This window comes from Alexandromys fortis, unplaced genomic scaffold, assembly GCF_014885135.2.
Source record: "Alexandromys fortis isolate MF-2015 unplaced genomic scaffold, M_Fortis_MF-2015_v1.1 scaffold_29, whole genome shotgun sequence".
NCBI lineage: Eukaryota > Metazoa > Chordata > Mammalia > Rodentia > Cricetidae > Alexandromys > Alexandromys fortis.
The window spans coordinates 11,816,114-11,839,080 of NW_026067891.1; the positions used below are offsets into that span (position 1 = coordinate 11,816,114).

At 45.9% G+C, this 22,967-nt stretch overlaps 1 protein-coding gene across 2 annotated transcripts in view; it reads right to left on the minus strand.

Annotated features, from left to right (window-relative positions):
- Positions 1-22,967, minus strand: part of Grin2a (glutamate ionotropic receptor NMDA type subunit 2A) — a 411,054-nt gene that overhangs the window by 350,502 nt on the left and 37,585 nt on the right. The window lies entirely within an intron of this gene.

Below are 22,967 nucleotides of genomic sequence, written 5' to 3' on the forward strand. Positions count from 1 at the left end.
GTGTGCCACATGGGAAATGATGGCTATAAAGGGGAAAGAAAGACTCCAACTGTAGGTATAGTTAGGAGACAGGTACCACTGAGGCAAGACACAATCCCATCATGGCTCTGACAGTGTAGAACACACATACTTGTCTTCCCACCCTGCCACACGGAAGCTAGGACATTTCATACTGACTTCTGTGTCTTGTGGTTGAAGGCAGCTCTAGAGATCATTCATTTCCTGCTACATTTGGTCTGCACATGCAAGAGCAAAGCAGAATCTTAGGGCCACAGAAAGTCCTTCTGCAGGGAGACAACTATGCTTAAGGCAAGAAGCCATCAATGCTATGTAGGATATTATTCATCCAAGCTTCAAATGCCCCTTAGAATCAGCAAGGAGATTTGAGCAATGTATCAATACACAAATACAGAGACTATTCTGACTCCCTGAACTGGAGTGGGGAAGCAGGGAACCAATATGTTTAGCTCCTGCATAGAGCAATTCGGGACCTAAAACATGGCATCATCGGGTTTCAGTTTCTCTTCTTGTTCTGCTGCCTTCCAGGAAGCACAGGTTCCCAGATCTCACTGGGAACAAAATGGTACACATGACTTTATCCCTTGTATCTTTTCAGATTCACTTTTAATAGGAAATACCAAGTCATTTTCCCAAGAGCTCTTATCTTTAGAGACACATACTGCAAACAGTCCAGATGAAATGATAAGGCATTGGGCACTGACTCCAAAGTCATCTACAGTGGGGTGATGATGGAATGGAAGGAGATGGCTGTGGACCAGCGAATTCTGATTCTGGAGAGTGGGCACTCGAAGGGTGCTCTGCCCATCATCCTGTCACCGCTATTTCTCTGTGTACTAGAACTTTTCATAATAAAAAGTTAATGTAGAAAAAAACAATCTCTCTTGCTCAAGTTTGAGCTAACCCTTTATTCCATTCCAATAGGAACGGAACGGGAAGGATAGGGCACGTCTTCTCATCCCATGCCCTTCTGTTAGGAGACAGAGGACAGAAAGATCTTGGGGACTTGAAGAGCCACATTATTGCAGAAGCCTGGATTCCTGAGTTACTGCAGATGGAAAGGTTGTTTGCCAACCAGGAATGCCACTACCTCTGCAGGAATCCAACAGCGTGTTAAACCACTGATGTTTGGGGCATGTTTATTACAGCATCCCCATTTATCCTAACACTCTGTGAGCTAGAATGATTTTTATCCACTCTGCTCAGGTGAGTACCTAGGCACTTCTCACATAAAAAAGGGTTTTCCAGCTTTACTTGATAAGCTGTTTACATGCTTTCATATATTTTCCAGGAATCTATGGGTTCATCTGGGTCAGAAACTATGTTGCTCAACTATCTGGATTAGATCACCTTCCTCCAAGGCCAGGGGCATCACTAAAACATTTTCCTGTGTATCAACTCGCATCCTTCTTAACACTAGGGAAAAGTCTTATGCTTTGTTGGGGAAGATCTGTTTAGAGGACCACAGGTCTTGGTTCTCAGACTCAGAAGCTAATCGGAAGTAAGAAGGTGGACATTCAAGAGTACAGATCAGATAGCCTAGAGGCTGTTCCCACTTCAGCACAGATAGAGCCCACCATTCAACAGCTGGGATCCCTATGACCACAGAAACAAGGACACTCAAGACCTCTGCCAGGAGCGCAAAGGCAGCATCTCACCACCCAACCCCAGAATGCCAACACAAGCTGGGCATCGACTTACTACAACTGCACATCTTGAATCCCAAGCCATTCTGCTAGAGTTGACACTATCAGAAAGCTTCTTCCACCGTGTAGGAACTTGGGGTTTCTCAGCTATGACTCATATATCCAGGCATACGGACAAGCCGGGAAGGGAAACCGATCTCCCTGGGAGAGGAGAACAAGCAGATGCTGACATTTCCACACCTCAGCACAGCATTGGCCTTGGCCGGTTACACTAAGTCTGAAAAACTTCAGATAGAGGCTGGAGAGATGGTTCATGGGTAAATTGCTTGCTGCCCAAGTACGAGGACTCAAGTACGTGGTACTCCCAGAGAGGCAGGAGTGGCTGCATATGTCTGCTCTCTAGAGAGTCAGTCAGCCTGGGAAGCAGACAGCTCCGTGGTGAGTGAGAGACCTGTCTCAAAGAGCAAGGTGGAATGTGACTTAGGAAGACACCCAACCTTGATGTCTAGCCCACACCCACACACAAGCACACTCAGACACATATGAAACACACATACACAAAGGATAGTTTTAGTTTTTTTTTTAAGTATTTCACATAATGAAAACACTAGTAGGCAAGTCCTTTCAAGAAAAAAAAAAACTGGCATTGAATCTCATAGCCCTACAAACAAAAGAGAGATGCAGTTTAATCAAAAGGAATGATTGCCTTAAGTTTCCTAAATGTCTTTTGCAGGAAGGTTCTGTCAGGGTCATTGAGTCCCAGTGCGGCTTTTTGTTTCATGCCCAGACTTTCTGGGCTCTACACCTGTGAAGGTGATACACTATAGACAAGCATATCGTATTTTCCAAAGTACACCCAAACTCTGAAGCATGAGCAGTCAAACCACGCCCTAATATCTGGACTCATATCAGTGCATTGTGCACCTCCCGTAGGTAGAGCCACAAGCCTTGGAGGAATCCTGGCACCACGTGAGCGATGCCCATTTTCAGCCCGAGCTGTCCAGTTTTGCAGTTTGATAAAGCAGGGGAAGTTTTGATCTCCTTTGGGGGACACCTGGTAAGTGAGCTCCAGGGGTAGCGGAGGCGGAAGTGTAGCTACAAAGCGAGGAACATTGCAGCAGGTTAGGGCATTCGGAAGGAGCCCTTGTCTCCCAAATTCTGTAACTGCCTAGAGCGTGTGGTCTTCCTGAAGGTTATTAAAGGTGTGCTGCTCTCAGATTCCTCCCAGGAAGTTCCTGCTTTGATTAGCTCAGCCTAGAGCTCATTTCCTAAAAGAATCTTTAAAAAAACATATGTGTGTATGTGTGTGTGCATATATATATATATATATATTTTTTAAAGATCCTTTTAGGAAATACAGTATAGATATGCATATATATATTACCCCATATATATTAGATTATTTTTAAATTAAATTTTTAAAAGGAGTTAAATTTTTTAAAGGAACTAGACATTTCAGCTTGGCAAGATGAAAAAGAGGAGGAAAGCGCTGTGAAGATGGAGGCGACCTTCCTGGGCCCCCTGCTGGAAGGTCAAAGGCAGAGACAAGGTGCAGACTCAGCAGATCCTCCCTGGGAAAGGAGGTGACTCAGAGACTCCAGCATCAATCACCTTCCATGACAGCAGTTGTCCTTTGGACTCAACATGACCACACGCAGCATCCGTGAACCCACGGGGACACCTTGGGGCCTGTAGGGTGTTTCTAGGTTGTAAAAGGTTACAAAATGAACCCTCTCCTTGTTCAAAGACTCGGGTGTCTAAGAGAGCACCCGTGGGGAGGGAATAAGTGAAGGAGAGCTGAATGATTGTTCGGGAGCCTAGGATCAGCTACAAAGCTGGCAAAGCCAAACTTTCACATCAAAGGAGAGAAATCAAAGTCCTTCCCCTGATAATGAAATAAGGGCAGCCTCGGGGGTCAAAGACCCCTTTGTCCTCCTCACTTCTGCATTGTGTCAGCTTTAGGCGGGTGGGAGTCAGATGAAGTAATTGTCTGTTCAAGCCATGAATTGCCATGCTCACTGTCCTGGTTCTATGGCTTCAGGTCTGCTGAAATGCTATGATGGTCTGTCAGTGGTGCCCGTGGGGACTAGGGATATGGATCAGCTAAAGTGCATGCATGAGGAACTGAGTTTGATGTTCAATGGTGCTGAATACACTCGTAATCTCGCACCAGGGAGGCAGAGACAAGTAATGCCTGGGGTTCAAGCCAGCTAGCAGAGCCAATTTGTGAGCTCCAGGTCCCAGCAACACAACCTGCCCAAAAACATGGGTATTACCAGAAGAATGACATCTGCGATTGTCCCCTGACCTCTACACATATGCCCACACTTGTACATACACAAATGAGTGTGCACACACCGTGCAAGCACAAACACACACACACATAACTGTATTCTATGGGCTACAAAAATAGCCTTATCATTATCATCCATGACTTCAAACTCTATTACAGAGCTACAGTATTGAAAACAGCTTGGTATTGGCATAAAAAAGAGAAGTCGACCAATGAAATTGAATAGAAGACCCTGACTTTACCCCACAAACCTATGAACACCTGATATTCGATAAAGGAGCACACACCGTGCAAGCACAAACACACACACACATAACTGTATTCTATGGGCTACAAAAATAGCCTTATCATTATCATCCATGACTTCAAACTCTATTACAGAGCTACAGTATTGAAAACAGCTTGGTATTGGCATAAAAAAGAGAAGTCGACCAATGAAATTGAATAGAAGACCCTGACTTTACCCCACAAACCTATGAACACCTGATATTCGATAAAGGAGCTAAAAGTATACAATGGAAAAAAGAGAGCATCTTCAACAAATTGTGCTGGCAAAACTGGATGTCAATCTGTGGAAGAATGAAAATAGATCCATATCTATCACCATGCCCAAAACTCAAGTCCAAGTGGATTAAAGACCTCAATATCAGTCCAAACACACTGAACCTGATTGAAGAGAAAGTGGGAAGTACTCTACACACGTGGGCACAGGAGACCACTTCCTACGTATAACCCCAGCAGCACAGACAGTAAGGGCCTCATTGAATAAATGGGACCTCCTGAGACTGAGAAGCTTCTGTAAAGCAAAGGACACTGTCGCTAAGACAGAAAGGNAACAGAAGAAGTTCAAATGGCCAAAAGACACTTAAGGTCATGCTCAACTTCCTTAGCGATCAGGGAAATGCAAATCAAGACAACTTTAAGATACCATCTTACACCTGTCAGAATGGCGAAAATAAAAAACACCAATGATAGCCTTTGCTGGAGAGGTTGTGGAGAAAGGGGTACACTCATCCATTGCTGGTGGGAATGCAAACTTGTGCAACCACTCTGGAAAGCAGTGTGGAGGTTTCTCAGGAAATTCGGGATCAACTACCCCTGGACCCAGCAATACCACTCTTGGGAATATACCCAAGAGAGCTCTTGCCTTATCATACAACAAAAGTATATGCTCTACTATGTTCATAGCAGCATTGTTTGTAATAGCCAGAACCTGGAAACAACCTAGATGCCCTTCAATGGAAGAATGGATAAAGGAAGTATGGAATATATACATATTAGAGTACTACTCAGCAGTAAAAACAAGGATTTCTTGAAGTTTGCAGGCAAATGGATGGAAATAGAAAACACTATCCTGAGTGAGGTAAGCCAGACCCAAAAAGAGGAACATGGGATGTACTCACTATATTTGGTTTCTAGCCATAAATAAAGGACATTGAGCCTATCATTTGTGTTCTTAGAGAAGATAAATAAGGAGAACCCAAAGAAAAACATATAGGCATCCTCCTGAATATTAACCTTCATCAGGTGATGAAGGGAGACAGAGACAGAGACCCACATTGGAGCACCGGACTGAAATCTCAAGGTCCAAATCAGGAGCAGAAGGAGAGAGAGCACGAGCAAGGAACTCAGGACCGTGAGGTGTGCACCCACACATTGAGACAATGGGGATGTTCTATCGGGAACTCACCAAGGCCAGCTGGCCTGGGTCTGAAAAAGCCTGGGATAAAACCGGTCTTGCTGAACATAGCGGACCTTGAGGACTACTGAGAATTCAAGAACAATGGCAATAGGTTTTTGATCCTACTGCACGTACTGGCTTTGTGGGAGCCTAGGCTATTTGGATAATCACCTTACTAGACCTGGATGGAGGTGGGTGGTCCTTGGATTTTCCACAGGGCAGGGAACCCTGATTGCTCTTTGGGCTGGCGAGGGAGGGGGACTTGATTGGGGGAAGGGGAGGGAAATGGGAGGCGGCGGTGGGCAAGAGACAGAAATCTTTAATAAATAAATAAATAAATGATAAAAAAATAGCTTTATTCCTTGACTATGTAGAAGGCAACAAATGAATTCCCTGAAAAAAACAAAACCACTGCTCCTTAACACCATAATTCATAAAATGCTGCTGAAGCCACAAGTTGTTCCTGAGCCCTTGCACCCCTCAGTAAAGTGGCACTTATTTTTTATCTGCGGAATTTCTGAAGCAGCTTTAATAAGGCACCAGGCATCTGGTTAAAATGCAAATTCTGACTCAGTCACAGTCGGCCCAGAGGATCCTGCAGATGCTGGCTCGAGGGCCACATGTTGAACAGCTAGGGTCTAAAGACAGTGAGCCAGTCAATGGGTACCGAGTGGTGGAGCCTCAAGCTCTACAGTCAGACCCGCTGAGCTGAGCCTGCAGCCAGCCACTGCCATGTATCCTGTCTTCCTTCCCTTGTATCTAGGCTTCGATCTTGTGAAATGAAGCTCTCAGCCACCACGCAGAGATCCTGAGGGGCTGTAATGAGGCCATGCCCAGAGCCCTCCACCACTGCAGGGCACAGGCACACGCAGGAGGTGGGTGCTGCTGTGGCCTCTCCCAGGCTCCTTACATCCACCCTTTCCTTGGAAGCAAAACTGCAGGTTTCTGACCTCATAGCAGCACCGGGTCAGGTGAGTCTGTCCTTGTCTTTTAATGCAAGGCTTGGAAGCCTGTATCTACTAGTACCACATGAGTGTGAGTGTGTGTATGTGTGGGTGTGTCTGTCTGTCTGTCTGTCTGTCTGTCTGTCTGTGTCTTTGTGTCTGTCTCACTTGTATGTCTCTATCTTTCTTTGTTTCTATGCGTGTGAAGGCAGGGGGATGGGGAGTATGTGTCTTCCAAAAGGCAAAACCATAAGAAAAGAGCACAAACCCAGGTCTGGAGGCCAAAGCCTGTGATGCCAGCTGATCAGAGGTGGGGAAGCTGGAGGAGAATACGGCCTGTTTTACTACACAGCAAATTCAAAAGAGATCCTTCTCAAAACAGAAGGTAACAAGAGTGCCTAGAATCCACCAGTGAGGGTCTGGGGTGATGGCTAAGTGGCAGGACACCAGCTTAGTGTATGCCAGGCTCTACACCCAATGCCATTTTTAACAAAGCAAACGTCTTTGACCCTGGTGTCCCCAAACCCAAGGTGATCTCTGAGAGCCTCCATTTTATCTGCCACCTGCAGACGATAACAACAACCACAACAGTATGCCTTGTATGCAGTAGGTGCTCAATAATTGGCAGTTGCTATTTTGTTTGTCCCCCGAACTCCATCCTACAGTGGCACACAAGGAAGAGAGCCAGCACAGCTAGCAACTTCCTCCTGATAACTGTCTCAACCCAGAGAAGCTGAGGCTGTCTATTTACCACTAGTGTGGGGGCAGAATGGCTCTGAGTATGGCGGAAGCTTGCCCAGTCCTTACACATGGTCAGGGATACTGGTGTTAGTGTACATGTGGTGGGAGACCTGAAATGCAGCTCAGCTGAGAGTGGGCTGGGAGATGGCAGAGAAAAGCCAGCTTCTGAAGGGACAGCCCTCCACCCAATAGCCATTCATTCATGACACTGTTTTAACCTTTGTGCTGGTGTGATGTGTGTGCATGTGTCTATGTGTGTGTGCATTTCTGTGCGTGATTGTGGGTGTGGGCATGTCACAGTGCACATGTGCAGGCCAGAGGACAACCTCGGGTGTCTGTCCTTACTTTCCACCTTGCTCGGACAGGTCATTGTAGCACACGCCAAACTAGCTAGCCCATAAGCTTCCAGGATTTTCTTAGCTGCCAACCCCACCCACATCACCACAGATGCACAGGGATTACATACATGTGCCACCACAGTCATCTTCACATGGAGTCTGAAGATCGGAACTCAGGGATTTGCACTCACGCTGGCAAGTGGTTCACCCATGGAGCTATCCCCCAGTTCTAGTCACAATATTCTCAAGTCAGTCTCTACGTCAACACCTCTACTCAATTCTCAATAAGACAGAGGTGTTACCCTCTACAGACATTCACCTCAAGGAAGAAACAAATCAAGTTAAAATTTCTGTACATCTAATGACAGAAGGGATCCTGTGAACAACATGAGGGAGTGGTCAGAAAGCGCCTTGAGAAAAGGCTTAAACAAGGTCCCGGAGAAGGGAAGGAGTCGGCTGAATACAGAGCAGTGAAGAAAGCATCCCAGGCACAGAAAAGAGAAAGTGCAAAGCCTGGGATTGGAAAGAACCAGAAGAATAGCAAGTGAGCAAGCAGAGAAGCAACTAGCCCCACCCCTCTTTGAGCACACATGGCTACTGGAGAAAGGGGAGTCACTTTCTTCAGTGGTGTAGCTACTGAGAAGTTGCCCATGTTCTAGGAAACAGCAACCCACCCTGATGACTGTAAGCAATACTAATTAAAGTCAGATGTAAGCAGGGGAGGGGGCAAGAAAAACTCGGGTGAAAGAAAGAGGGGTTCAGCAGAAGAGAGGGCAATTAAGAGAGAGTCATGGGCTGTATATGTTCAAACTATGTGTGTAAAGTTGCAGTTTTTTAAGTGAAGAGTAGCCTCCTACACCATAGAAACAGTACTGGATTGCATTCTAAAGGTCAAAGATGTCACAAAGGTTTAAACAAACCTGGCCTGCAAAACCATTTACCATACACACTGCAGGAACCAAGTCTCACTGTGGCCTGAGACTGTGGAGTCAGAAAAGGACCCCTTAAGACCTCTTCTCTGACAGGGATAGCACTTGGGTCTGGGCTCTGGGAATACAATCCCAGGGTGGAACTTCATGAGATTTAAATGGTGCTGGAGAGAGCAATAACACACCCAAACCCCTCAGGAGGGTCCAGGAAATTCTCCCCTGTCAGCTCCATGCTCCTGGGGAATGAGTAACTCTGACATAAATCCCCAGCAGCTTCTTAGGCTGCACAGATCCAAGACTCGTCAGAGAGCAGTCAAGATTCTCCCCAGCAATTCCGAGAGCTGCAAACAAAGCAGGGAGTTTAGGCATAATCTCCCAACCATGCCCTGGTAGGGAGAAGGGGCTGCAGAGTTTCAGCTGAGCCCTAGGCCTGCCCTGAAGCTGAAGCTGGGTGGTCAGATTACAGGGCTATCTTCCTACCATGGAAAGGCCAGGGAGGATCTTTTAACCCACAGGCTGGAAGGAAGCTGGGCCTGAGGATGCCAGACAGGCTTTCTAGGAATTCAGCTTACAGAGAATATTGGGTTCAAGGTTTGAGAGATGGTTCAACAGCAGAAGTTCAGGAGAAAGTGGCTTTAGGTCATCAGGACCTAAGCAAAACCTGCCAGGTGCTGTAGTGAGCCTTGAAATCCCAGCACCAGGAAGGTGGAGGCAGATACAGGGCCTTTTCTGGACAATCAGCCTAGCCAACTCCTGAGCCCCAGGCCAGTGAGAGACCTTGTTTTAACAAAATAAGAATGGTGCCTGAGAAAAGATACCAGAAGATGACCTCTAGCCTCCTCAGACACCTGTGTGTTCACAGTTATTGAAGGTGGAGGGGAGGGAGGGAGGGAGGGAGGGAGGGAGGGAGGGAGGGGGGGGGGGGGGGGGGGGGGGGGGGGGGGGGGGGGGGGGGGGGGGGGGGGGGGGGGGGGGGAGGGAGGGAGGGAGATGGGGAAAGGAGGCAGGGAAGGACAGATACTGTAGATTGTTGCAGCCAAGCTCTGGCCTAGCATTTGCAAGGTTCCACAAAAAAAGGGGAGGAGGTGTTTTCACAAGTTCTCTCTAACCCCTTCTCAGAGTAGCTCCATGGCTCTGCACAGTGACATCTGGAGAGAGGATCAAGATGAAAACGCCAAAGGAAAGGGTCTCTCAGCACCCCTCACCTCAGCACCCCACGCAGCGCCCCACCCCACGCAGCACCCCACACAACACCAAAATGAGGCACAAGGGCTTTGAAGAAGCACCTTCTCACTACCTGCTTTTCATTTGTTTGTTTAGCCCAGGATGGCCAAAATTTACCATGTTGGTGGGGAGGACAGTCTGAACTATTGATTTATCTGCTCCTACCTCCCAAGTGCTGAGATTACACGTCTGGCTTGCTTTTATTAATTATAAGAACAATACAGAATCCCCTTAGCATTTTTTGTATTCCCTGGCCTATTTCATTATTTTACTTTGAAATTTTGTGCTTTATTAACAGGATTTAACATTTCCTCAGGCATTTGTTAACCTTTGTGCTTTTTATTCTCTGCTTGTTAGTCCTTTGTCCTTTTGTGCATGCGTTTGTGTGTGTGTGTGTGTGTGTGTGTGTGTGTGTGTGTGTGTGTGTGCATATGTGGGAATGAGCTTGGGGAAGAAGGGTTTCTTTGAAACAAGATCTCATCACAGAAGCCTCATTGAACTCTGAGATTGTGGGTGGGCTGCACCAAGGCTGAACTCTGAGACTGTGGGTGTACCACACCACATCCAGCTTCTGCATTATCGTGGTCTGTTTTCCACTGCCAACCACAGAATGCCCAAGACCAGGAAGCTTAAAGAGGAAAGATTCCAGTTTAGCTCACAGTTCTGGAAGGTGGAATCCGAAATGATCAGAATCCGAGGAACACTCTAGGTTGTGTTGTGTGGTGCGGCAAGAAATTGGGAGGGCAAATGGGCACACGCAAAGAAGAGAGAGAGCTCACCTCCTAACAACCCACTCTCCCAGCGCACATCCCACAGCCGCGAGAAAGGCCTGACTCCACTGAGCAGTCCCAGTCCCACCTGACAGCCCACTGACTCCACTGTGCTGGGAACTAAGTTCTAGCTCATGGATTTGGGGAAGCATTTCCAAACCATGGAGTATTTCTTTCTTCTTCACATATATATAAGTGTGGGGTATGTATGTGCGTGCGTGTGTGTATGTGTGCGTGTGCATGTGTGTGTGTGTTTATATATTACAGTTGGTAACCCTGTATCAAAAATCACTAACTTTTGTTGGGCTTTCTAGGTTTATTTATTTCTGCAGCACTGTGGGTTGAATATAAGGCCTCACATATACCAAGCAAACACAGTGCCACTGAACCACAACCCTTCCTTTTATTTGGAGACAAGGTCTTACTAAGTTGTCTAGGCTGGCCTTGGACTCATTCTACAGGTGAGGACAGATCTTGAATGTACAATTCTCCTGCCTCACCTTCTTGAGCAGCTGTAATTATAAACCTGTGCTTCCAAGTCGGCTTCTTTTAATTTCCTTTATGTTATTTCTTGAACTCTGTAAAGATCACAAAATCAGTCATCTGATTCAGTCCAAAATATTATCTGCCTTTGAAATGTGATTTTGACATCCTTACTCATAGGCCCCAAATGCCTGGTCACCTCTGCTGCCATTATGAACACGGCTCCACCCAATGGACCAGCTTATTCTTTACCTGCCTCTGGAGACACAGAAATCAGATCTGCACGCGCATGCACACACTACACACACACACACACACATACACACACCCCGTATACACAAGTGCACTTGCACGCGCATGCATCCTGTACACACAAGTGTGTCTGCACACAAATGTACCTTCTCATGCACACACTCCTACACACACAAGTGCACCTGTACACACACACCTGTACACACACACAAGAGAGAGACAGACAGACAGACACACATACACACACATACACAGTTCATTTTGGGATTTAGAACCTCAGAAACAGCCAGCCCTTCTGCTAGCTGCAAAACTAATCCATTTAAGAGTTGTTGGCCCAGCCCTTCTTACAAAGCAAACAATCTAACACTGCCCCCAAGGCAAGTTCCCTTTATGCCCTTAATTTCTCAGTAAGCCTGAGTCTTGTGCCTGAACTGAAGTATTTGTATACCTGGGGCCTTGAGTCACACTAGTGATCTAACACTGATTTAAGCTTTTGGGAAACCTGGAGAATAAGGTCAGCCATTCCAGCACTCACTGCAGAACCCAAGGTTGCTGGAATCCCACGTTGTATACCCACAACAGCTTGGAAACCAGCACACACCGGAAACCCACGTGTGTAACTTCCTTGGAGTCCTCCCTGTGTCCCCTTTGCTGGCTGATTTGAGCAGATATCCTTTATTTTTAAGTTTATTTGTTTTAGTTTTATGCATGTGTTTTAACCACATGTTTATGTGTGCACCAAGGTCATGTCTGGTACCAGTGGAGGCCAGAAGAACAGAACACACCAGATCCCCTGGATCTGGAGTAATAGATGGCTGTGAGCTGTCATGTGGGTGCTGGGAATTGAACCAGGGACCTGAACTTGGGTCCTCTGGAAGAGCAGCCAGTGCTCTTAGCCACTGAGCCATCTTTCCAGCCATGCGATGTCCTTTTGCTGTAACCAGCCATTACTCTCCATAACTATGGATGTGCCCCTGAGTGTAACCATCAGTGATTTCAGAAATCTCAGATTATACCCTGCCTTAGAGAGACTTGGAATTGTCGTAGGTGACAAAGATGGGGGCAGTGTGCTGAGTTTCTCTCCTCCGACTTCACACCTGTACTTCTAAGGATGATATGAAGGAAGTGACCATAATGGTAACCTGGGGAGATGGCTCAGTCAGATGCCAGCTACAAAGGCATGAAGACTTGAGTTTGCATGCCTAGCACTTCATAAGTCAAGCTCAGTGATACCTATTTATGACTTCACAGTGGGGTGGGGCCTATCTATAAGGTCATCCAAGGTTGACTCCTGACCTCCATGTGCATGCATGTGTATGTACACACACATACATATACATTTTAAAAGAAGAATTATCTGGAAAGCAAGGACCATATGACTAAGCCAAATTATGGGATGTCCTACGTGGCAAGACCACCCCATGGATGTTTCATTCACTAAAACTGGGCCTGGATTCGGGTCTTCCGCAGACCTGACCATCCAGGACAGAGATGGGCAGCCCTCTCCAGACAAGAGAATGATTCATGGGTGCTCTCCCCACCCCAGCAGATGACTGGGAAAAAATAGAAGAGAATCCCTCCTTTATAAATATATTTACATGCTAAATGTCTCTAAAAGTGCCATGTGCCAAGTTCATCTGCTAAGAAGCAGATGCCGGGCAGATGCAGATCCCCCGAAGAGCTGAGAAGGAAAGAGTTTGGATTCAACACCAGGCAGAAATTGCATCGGATGAAAATGTAGCTGGGGAGGCCTGACCCAGCCTCAGTGTTCTAGGAGCCCACCTCCTGGCAGTCACAACAGCACTGCCTGCCCGGTCATAACTGAACTGACCTGGCACAGGTGGCTGTGTCCTTACCTGAGTTCAAGCCCTGGCATCGAAAGAAAGAGGCTCTCACCATGGTTGTTTCAGCACATTTGCAAGAATGTGAGTGTGTATTATGTGTTTGTGTGTGTGTGTGTTTATGTATGTTTATATAGTATGTGTGCATGTGTGGTGTGTGCATGTGTGGTGTGTGTATATATTAGTTGTATATCTTTGCAACTAACTTTGTGTGCTGAGTACATGTATATGTTCTATGTTTGTGCATGCTAAGTGTTAGGTGTGTTTGTGCGTGTTTGTGTAGTGTGTTGTATGTGTGTGTCAATCACTATTCAATTGCTGTAAGGAGACACCATGAAGACGAGTTATAAGAAGAATCCTTCACTTGTGGGCTTTGTACAATTTCAGAAGGCAACTCCATGACCATCATGGTGGGGAGCAAGGCAGTAGGCAGGCAAGTATGGCACTGGAGAGTAGCTAAGAGCTTACATCTTGATCCACAGACAGAGTAAGAGAGACTGGGCCCGGAGTGAGCTTATTAAACCTCAAAGCCACCTCAGTGACCCACATCCTCCAACAGAGTGACACTTCATAATCTTTCCCAAACATTTTCACTAAGTAGGGATGAAGCAGTCAAACATATGAACCTATGGAGGCCGTTCTCATTTGAACCACCACAGTGTGTTTGTGTGTGTGTGTGTTCACACGTGTGAATGTTTATATATTTGTGTGTATGTTCATGTGTGCTCATTTCATGCTCGTAGCCACTCCTCACACTCATTTCTTTACGTTGGCACAGAAGCCAGGGTTTAGCCACAGCATCTCCTTGCACATATTCCTCATACTTTACTCTCGTCTCTCTCCCACTGACTCCCCTCTTCCCTTAGTGGTTCCAAAATCCCTTGCTCTGCTTTCATGTCAAACACATAGTCCATTTCCATATCTTACCCTCCCACTTGAGATTTCTTTCTCCCCTTTCATAGTCTCTCTATTTTTATGACTTACACACACACACACACACACACACACACACACACACACACATACACTGAAACACTGAAACAATCTAGATGTCATCTGTGAGAGAAAATGTCGTATTTTACTTTCTGAGCTTATTTGGGCTTCTTTCACTTAACACTGTGATCCTGTGTTCCATCCATTTTCCTGTAAAGGTCATTATTTTGACCGTCTTTTCAGCCCATACACTCCTGGTCTTTACTAATGCACTTATTGCATAGTTCCTTCATAGGATCCAGGAGTAATGGAGACAAATCCCCTACTTTCAAAGAGCACACACTGTCTTCACACAGATAAAGTCATTAAGAAAACCATGTTCTGTAGAGCTTGGCTGTGGAAGAAGAGCAAGCTGAAGGCTGTGATCATGGTGGGAGGGGGGACTTTAGCTTAGATGACCTGTGGACTACAGAGACGGCTTAGTGGTGAGAGCCATGCAAGCCGCAAGGGTGAGGACACCAGAACTTGCATCCCTGGAATCCACATAAATCCCCAGTGGGTGTGACAGTCCAACTACAAGCCCAGAATTCAGAGGCTGAAACCTTCAATTACTGGAACAGGATGTCTAGCTAGGACACAATGACATTGAAATCTAGATGTCACGAGTGATACCTGGGTTCAGTGAGAGATTCTGCCTCAATAACTACGATCGAGAACAACTGAGGAACATTCCTGATGCCTCTCTTGGATAACACATATGCACCCCAAACATACATGAAAAAAATTGCCTGTCACAGGCAGTAATGCTGGAGATAAAACTAAAACAGCATCTAGAAAAGACAGTCCTGGACAGGAAGACAAATAACAAATGTTCTATCTCCTATGCAGAACCTATGTTTAACATGTGCTATGAATTCAGAGGTGGTGACAGTGTACACAGAGTGAGAACAATGTAGGACAGCATATATGTATGAGCGCGCCCTGATAAAACCCACTACTTGGTATGTTAGCTCCAAATTAATTTTAAAATGATGATGATAAAAGTTCCCAGGCAAAGGAAATAACCACAAAGGCCCTAAGTTGGGATCCCAAGGAAGGTACTATGGGAAGGGAGGAAAGGATTTGGTCTAAGATATAAACAGTGGATTGTGTTAGGCCTTTCGGGTCACAACAAGCAATCGATTTACTTCTAGGTAAAATAGAAAGCTATAGGAAGAGTTTCATAAGGGTAAGTGGAGGTTGGAGCTGTGGCTTGTGGTTCTGTTCTACTTAATCATTTGAGCAACTGGACCACAAATTGATGGCAAAACATCCAAGTAGAAGCAGAGCCGAGCAGATGGATGCTGTTCTTGTCAATAGTGGCCTTTGGGGGCAGCTGCATCAAAGATAGAGAAATGCTTCCTAGGTATGGTGCAAAAGTAGAACTGGCAGCACTTGCTGGTGCTTAGAATATAGCTGGTAAGACAGACAGACAGACAGAGAGGCAAAAACTGTGTTAGTTCTAGAAAGCCTGACCTAATGGCCTAAGACTGTAATTTCAACTATTCTGGAGACTGTGGCAGGAGAATGGCAAATTCAAGGCCAGCCTGGGTTACAGAGTGAACCCAAGATCAACTTGGGCAACCTAACAAGACCTTGTTTCAAAGTGAAGGCTAGGAGTGGGGGTTTAGCACAGTTGGTAGAGTGCTTGCCTACCAGCACGAGGCCAGGTTCCATCCTCTTCATAAACTGTGTAGTGTGCATACCTATAATCCCAGCACCACGGAGGTGAAGGCAGGAGCATCAGAAGTTCAAGTGATTCTCCATATATAAGAAGTCTGAGCCTTCTTAGGACATGAGATCCTGTGTCCAAAAATAAATAAATAAAGGGCCTGGCACCTAACTCAGGAGTGGAAGGCAAAGCCCTGGAGTCACCCTCAGTTTCAAAGTGTTAGGAATTGGGTACTGGATCTGTAGTTTGAACAGCAAAGTAAAAAGCAGCGTCATTTACTAAGGAAAGGAAAGAGGAGGCAAGGAGTGGAGGACGTGCTGAAGATAAAATGGACTCAGGAGATAAGCTTGAGCTCACGGGGCTGGGAAATGGTTGCTCCAGGTTGAACACTGGCTCCCGAGGACACCACAGCAGGGTTCACAGAGCAAAGCCAGCAACACTGCCAAGCCATGCTCGGAGACGGGTTGCAGGAAGAATAAAACCGGTAAACCAGTTAGATTCAGAGTCTGCCACACAACTGATCTATTTCCGGCACCCACTCTTCTGAGGGCTACTTGTAGAATCATAGGATTAATAGAATTTTTGAGCCGAGCAGGTCCTCAGGCTCAAAAAGGCACCTGCCTTTGCAAACATGAGTCACAGAGCGCCCTGAGTAGGCAGATGGGTCAGGGTGCTTGGTAGACTTTGCTTTGAAAGGCACTGGAGACCCAGACCAATCTTCCAAGCAACCTATTCACTTTCTCCCCGCTGTCGAAAAGGAACAGGACATTATATAAACCTTCCAAAATGCCAAAAGGAGGAATTCTATATTTAACTCCCCGCCCAGCATCCAAATATCACATGATGGAATGCTGGAGATCCAACTCAACAATATTGAGTAACAGGAATCTAACCCGAGGGACTTTCTCTCCCCTTCACTCTCAGCTTTCCATCTCCAGCCACCCACTGCCTGCCACGTCTTCATTAAGTAGATTCAAGAGCTGTGTGGTTCAGGCAGATTCCCCAGGAAAGCAAACGGCCTAGGAAGCCAAAGACATTATGCTAATACCGCCACCATTAGCACAGGGGAACTAGAGCGGGAGCTGGGACTTCAAGCTAATCCCACCATCCTTCCCCACCCCACTGTTTCTGGAAAGAGTGGGGAATGAAGGCTCGGCAGGCAGAAAGGGGCAGATATGTTTATAAACAGTGCCCTCGAGGCTTGGGAGGCAAATGAAATGGAAACTCAGTTACTGCACATCCACAGCTGGGACTTCGCTTATAAAGGCTCCAGGAAGAGTCAAGACTCCGAGATCTCAGAGCGGCGGTGACAGAAGGAGCTGGCTCACCGAGAAAGGAGTGAGGCTCCTGAACATGACTGACCAGCTTGCGTGCTATGGGTGATCAGTAAATATTAAACACTGAGACCAGGGAACAGCGTGTAGAGTGGGTTGTGTGGTGAGGGCCACAGCAGAGCTAAGCAATCTCCTCAGGCCTCCAAGGCCTGTGAAAACAGTAACAAAACCCACCCGAGAAGCTGCAAGGAAAGCTGAAGGATCCCCTCTGCCACTGTAGACTCAGCTCCCCACCCGATTTGCTTTTGTGTGTGTGTGTGTGTGTGTGTGTGTGTGTGTGTGTGTGTTCGTTCAGGATGTAGCCATAAGTAGGAGAGAGCTCATGGGGACCCCAATCCTGCAGAGAGTTTCTGGGCTCCTGGGAGAAACCTCAAACACATCAACAAACGCAGCAGGAAAGCACCGGGTGTTAGAAGTTCCTTTGCCTAGGATCAGAGGAGATCTCATGAGTGAAGTACATTTAGAACAGAAAAGTAGATGCAAGATTGGTCCGCAGGGATTCCACAGCAGTCGGTCCTAGCTCCCACACCAGGGTCAGGGTAAGACCCATGGTGCTGGTGCTATGAGACAGAAGGAAAAAGTCAACGTACCCAGAACCGGAGAACACAAGGCCTTACCCACAAAATCCCAATCCTGGGCGGCAGCAGCGACACAATAATCCTCTCCCCCTGCACAGTTTGGGTGAGAAAAGGGGGTGCATTTATGGATTAAGACAAAAGCAATTCATCCTATTGAATGCACCTGACTTGACTCAAGCTAAGACCCACCCACAGGCACGTCCCTAGAGCCAGGGTCTAGCTGTAAAAAAATCTCCCCACAGCTCTGTTTAATTGATAATCTTCTGGAAAACGATGAAAAAAGAAAACCAAACAGGGCAATGACACTAGGTAACCACAGCAGTTATGACTCAAGATGGCCACAGTCAGGTCATTATAAACCCGTACACTGAGAACACAGCACAGGCAAAGCTTGAGGACCCACTTCACTTGGCTTGTGATAGGTTTATAGCCCTAACCAACCATGGGCCTGTGCTCTTCCCTCAGCCCGGTTGCTCAGCCTAGAGTTACACAGCAGAAAGGAAAAGCTACCATCCGTGTTTGCTCTTGTCATGCTTTCTGCTTCCCATGGCTGTGTTACCTCTACTACTATTTTGATCACGAGCAGTTTTAAAATGTCTCCTTTGACAATTTCATACATGTGCACAAATTACCCACCCCCTTCAGGTCCTCCAAAATCTCCTCCTGCCCCAGCTCCGTGGTCTCTTTCTGACCCATGGAGTCTGTCCAGTGCTGCCCATGTGTGCCTGAGCTGGGGACCGTCACCTGCACATGGACCTAACAGGGTCCACATACCATACCAGAAGAAAAAAGAAAACAACTAACATTCCCTACTCCAGCAACCTTCAATAACTCCCTAGCTGGGGAGGGGGCTTTGTGAGCCTCTCACCCTATATATACACAGGAATTTTGACTGGTTTAATCTGGTAGAGGTCTTGGGCAGCCAGCCAGAAGATACTGTTTCTCAAGAGTCCTCCCCACCCTCTGACTCACAGTCTCTTCCCCATCATGTCAGTGTCGTTTCCTGAGCCTTAAGAAAAGGAGTGTGATATTGATATCCCGTCAGAGCTGAGCCCTCCTTACTCACTCTTGTGAGCATTTTTGATGTGTCAGATACTGACTTAAGCATTCTCCTCAGATTATTCTATTTTAAGCATCATCTCTCCATAGGAAAGATGATATTGGATTTCCCATGTATAGGCGAGAAAGGTAGAGTCCAGAGGGTGAAGTAGTTTGTCCAAGAACGCGATCAATAAGAGTTACAGAGATGGATTTGAGCCCGCTGCGACTGGTGACTATATGGTCCAACAAAGCTTTAGCACCATGAAGCAACAGCGAGACTGCTTCCCACAAGTCACTGCACAGTCCCTGCAGTCTTCACACTGACTTACATCCCTCTGTGGCTTTCTAAGCTACCTCTATGTCCCCTGGAATCCCTCCATTTAAGACCTAGTCTGCGGACAGGGGAAGCAACTGCAGCAAGCCACTAGAATATTTATTTAGTGTCTCAGCTTCCGCATCACGATGCTGTAGGATTACAACAGCTACCTCAAAGGAGAACATGGAAATAATTAAACAAGATAATTCATCAAGAGACTAGCAAAAGACCTGACATTTAACAGGTCACATCAGTCACCTACAAAAGTACGGCTCAAAAGAAACCACATCTATTATGTTGGAATTATTGAGGCAAGAAGCACCTGGCTGCACCTTCAGCGGTTTCCTTGGCAATCTCCTCAGTCACCCATCTAAGCTCATTATTGACAAGTTTACATCACCACAAAACACAGGACATGACTCAGCCACTCTGCAAAGACCCCGGAGAGTCTTTAATGCCGCACTTGTATGAACTGTCTGTCCACGACCCTGAAGTATTCTCCTAAATGATGCGTGTTTTCTCTACCACACCCCCTGCTCCCTCTGAGTCCTCCGTGACAGGACCAGGAGCCTATTTCTAAAAACTGGGTCAAGAAGAGCTTGGCTTTTCAAAGGGCCTCTGGGTTTGTTTGTTCAGGCCCTGTCTACAATCATTTCCAAAGGCCCTTCTACTTTTCAGGTGTTTTTCCTTTTTTTTAAAGTCAGTATCCCATTTCTGGCATCCAAAACCCAAATTAGAGTTCAGAGAGAGAGAGAGAGAGAGAGAGAGAGAGAGAGAGAGAGAGAGAGAGAGAGAGAGAGAGAGAGAGAATAGGAGACGAAGCCATTAAGAGATTCATGGCAAGCAATTAGTTTCAGGATCGTGGGGAAGGACAGGCTAATCTAAACTCTATAGTTCACACAGGACCTTCAGAGCATGAGTTTCAGCTTCTGTCACCAGACGAAGTGTCCTTTTCTTAAGGGAAGCCTCTTTGTTCTTAAGGTCATGTCACCATTGGGTCAGGCCCACCCACACCATTACCATGATTTCCCAACTGATTAACTGACTATATAAACTTTAATAATGTCTACAAAACACTTTCACAACCACAGCTAAGCCCGTGTCAGATTGAATAGCTGGGAGCTGTAGTCTGTCGAATTGATGCAAAAAGCTGACCATCACACAGGTGTTGCCATGCTGTATCTGTAACACCCCTACACCCTGTGTGTTCATATGTGTGTGCATATATGTGTACATGCATGTGCAGATATGGGGAGGCCAGATAATAACCTTTTCTTTTTTGAGGCAGGGTCTCTCACTAGCCTGGACCTCACCAAGCAGATTAGGCTGTGTTTTAGTTAGGGTTTCTATTACCATGACCAAAAAGCAACTTGGGGAAGAAAGGATTAACTTGGCTTACACTTCCACATCACTGTTCATCACTGAAGGAAGTCATGACAGGAACTCAAACAGGGCGGGATGTTGGAGGCAGGAGCTGATGCAGAAGCCATGGAGGATGCTGCTTACTGGTTTGCATCCCTGGCTTGCTCTACCTGCTTTCTTATAGAACCCAGGAGCACCAACTTGATGGTACTACCCACCATGGGCTGGGCCCTCCCAACTCATCACTAATCAAGAAAATGCCTTATAGTTGGGTCTCATGGAGGCATTTCTCCAACTGAGGCTTTCCTCTCTGATGACACTAACTTATGTCAATTTGACACAATAAAACTTGCTGACCAATTAGCCCCAGAAATCTCAGTATCCCCAGCTCTAAGGATTTCAAGCACATACCACTATGTCTGTCTTTTTTACATGGGTTTTGGGGATCAAACCCAGTGTCTTGCAAGGCAAACACATTAGAAACCGAAATATCTATTTCCCTTCCCCCTGTGTTTTTCTCTATCCCCTCTTCCCCATCCCAGGTCCTGATAAGGACATGCAAGTCAAGTGAGGAGATCCACAAGCAAATGTACTGGTCCTCCCATCATCTTGTTCGCATAACTCTCCCTTCACCCTCCCAGTCCATCCATCCAACCCCATCTGCTCTGAAGATTCCTGGTGGTTGTTGTCCCAAATCAGCCATCAACTTAGACATTAGGCTCTATGTGTATATATATATATATATATATATATATATATATATATATATACTGAAACATAATATTTCACAGCGCACACACCATAATTTTACCTCTTCAACAAATGAAAGCTAAAACACCCAAAGTTCAGGCATAATTCTCTCTCCTGCACACAGCTAGAAATACAAGACCAAGTATCAACAGGAGGAACTTCAATAGTGACATTCATTTGCAACGAGATAGTAATAAGCCAGTTCCTTTTCCAAGAAAACCAGCCCTGGTAACCGCAAATGACCAATTTAGGAAGCAGGAGGTACTTGCCAGTCATGAGGAGTTATACACTTGCTATGTGTGCTGTCAGACAAGGTTAAACATCTGCTTAAAAATTAATAAACTGTCTTCCTAAAAACACAAACCTTTGCAATATTTTGCTTCATCTATTCTGGTGATCTTTTCCTTCTCATTATTCTTCATCATTGGGATGAAGTAATCTGTCAGTGGTAACATCTTTCTTTAAATAAGTCCATTCAACCTTCACGAGATGATGAGTATGACAGCAGCTACAACTTTGGGGTGACCTACCTCATGTCAGACACATCTTCCTTTTTAATTTTTTAATTCCTTCAGGCATTCAGCTCTTCCCATGAGCTTTCCTCATGGTCAATAATCAGCCCTTAATCATATGAAATGCTATTTTTCTTCTTTTTCAATAAAAATTCACTCAGCATCTAGCCTGGGTGAGAGTCTGAGGGCCCTGCTGTAATTTGATCTGAAATGCCCCCAGCCTACTGCAAACTGATCTCATCATGAGTTTAGCCAAGAGCCACTGTTTGGGGCCTGTATATACAGCTCAGTTAGTATGGTGCTTGCTTAGAATGAACCAAGCCCTGGAAAACACCACATAAACCTGTATGGTGGAATCCTGAACTTGGGAAGTCAAGGCAGGAGAATCAGAAATTCAAAGGCAACTAAGGACAGCCTGAATTACATAAGAACCTATCTGAACAACAATAAAAACAAAGAGCTACTGTTTGATCCTCTAAGCCTGGGCCACACAGCATTTGCCATACCCTCCCAAATGTCAGGCATGGACTTCCTCTCTGAGGAGTTAGCCCCTTGAGAAAACTTGTGTACCTGGAATGATGAAAAGATCCCTGGGTCCACATCAGAAGCCAAGGTCTCAATGTGAGGAGTTCTGACAGCCCTTGGCTGTGTAAACAGCATGTCAGTCTACTCTCAGATTTCCATTTTGTCATTACCATGGTAGACACAGAACCTTTCCCAGTCAATAGGGGGAACTAAAGGATCCATGGATAACTGGTATTCGTGTTTTCATTCCTCTCATCAAACACCTGAAAGAAAAATTTAAAAGTAGGAAGGACTGGGAGTTTGGGATTTAGACCTGGGATCCTCAGTTCAAAAAATAAAATAAAATTAGAAAGGATTAATTTTGGCTCACAATTTAGAGACATCAACAAGTCTATCATTGTTGGGAAGACAGGGCATAATTGAGTAGTTCCTATTATGACAATCAAGAAGCAAATTAAAAAGAAGACACAGGAAGGAGCCATGGCAAGATATAGCTGTGATCTACTCAGTCCTAGAGACACTCCCACTGGCACACCCAGGGTATGCCTTTCAAATATCTAGGTGCTTCTCAACTCAGTTAAGTCAGTGATCAAGATGAACCACTGCTGTGGGTTAATGTTCTTGTACACTGCAAAGATTTGTCATTCATATTAGTTTAATAAAACACTTTGGCCTGTAGCCAGGGAGGAAGTATAGGCAAGGTGACCAGACTAAGAGAATTCTGGAAGGGCAGAGAGTCAGTCAC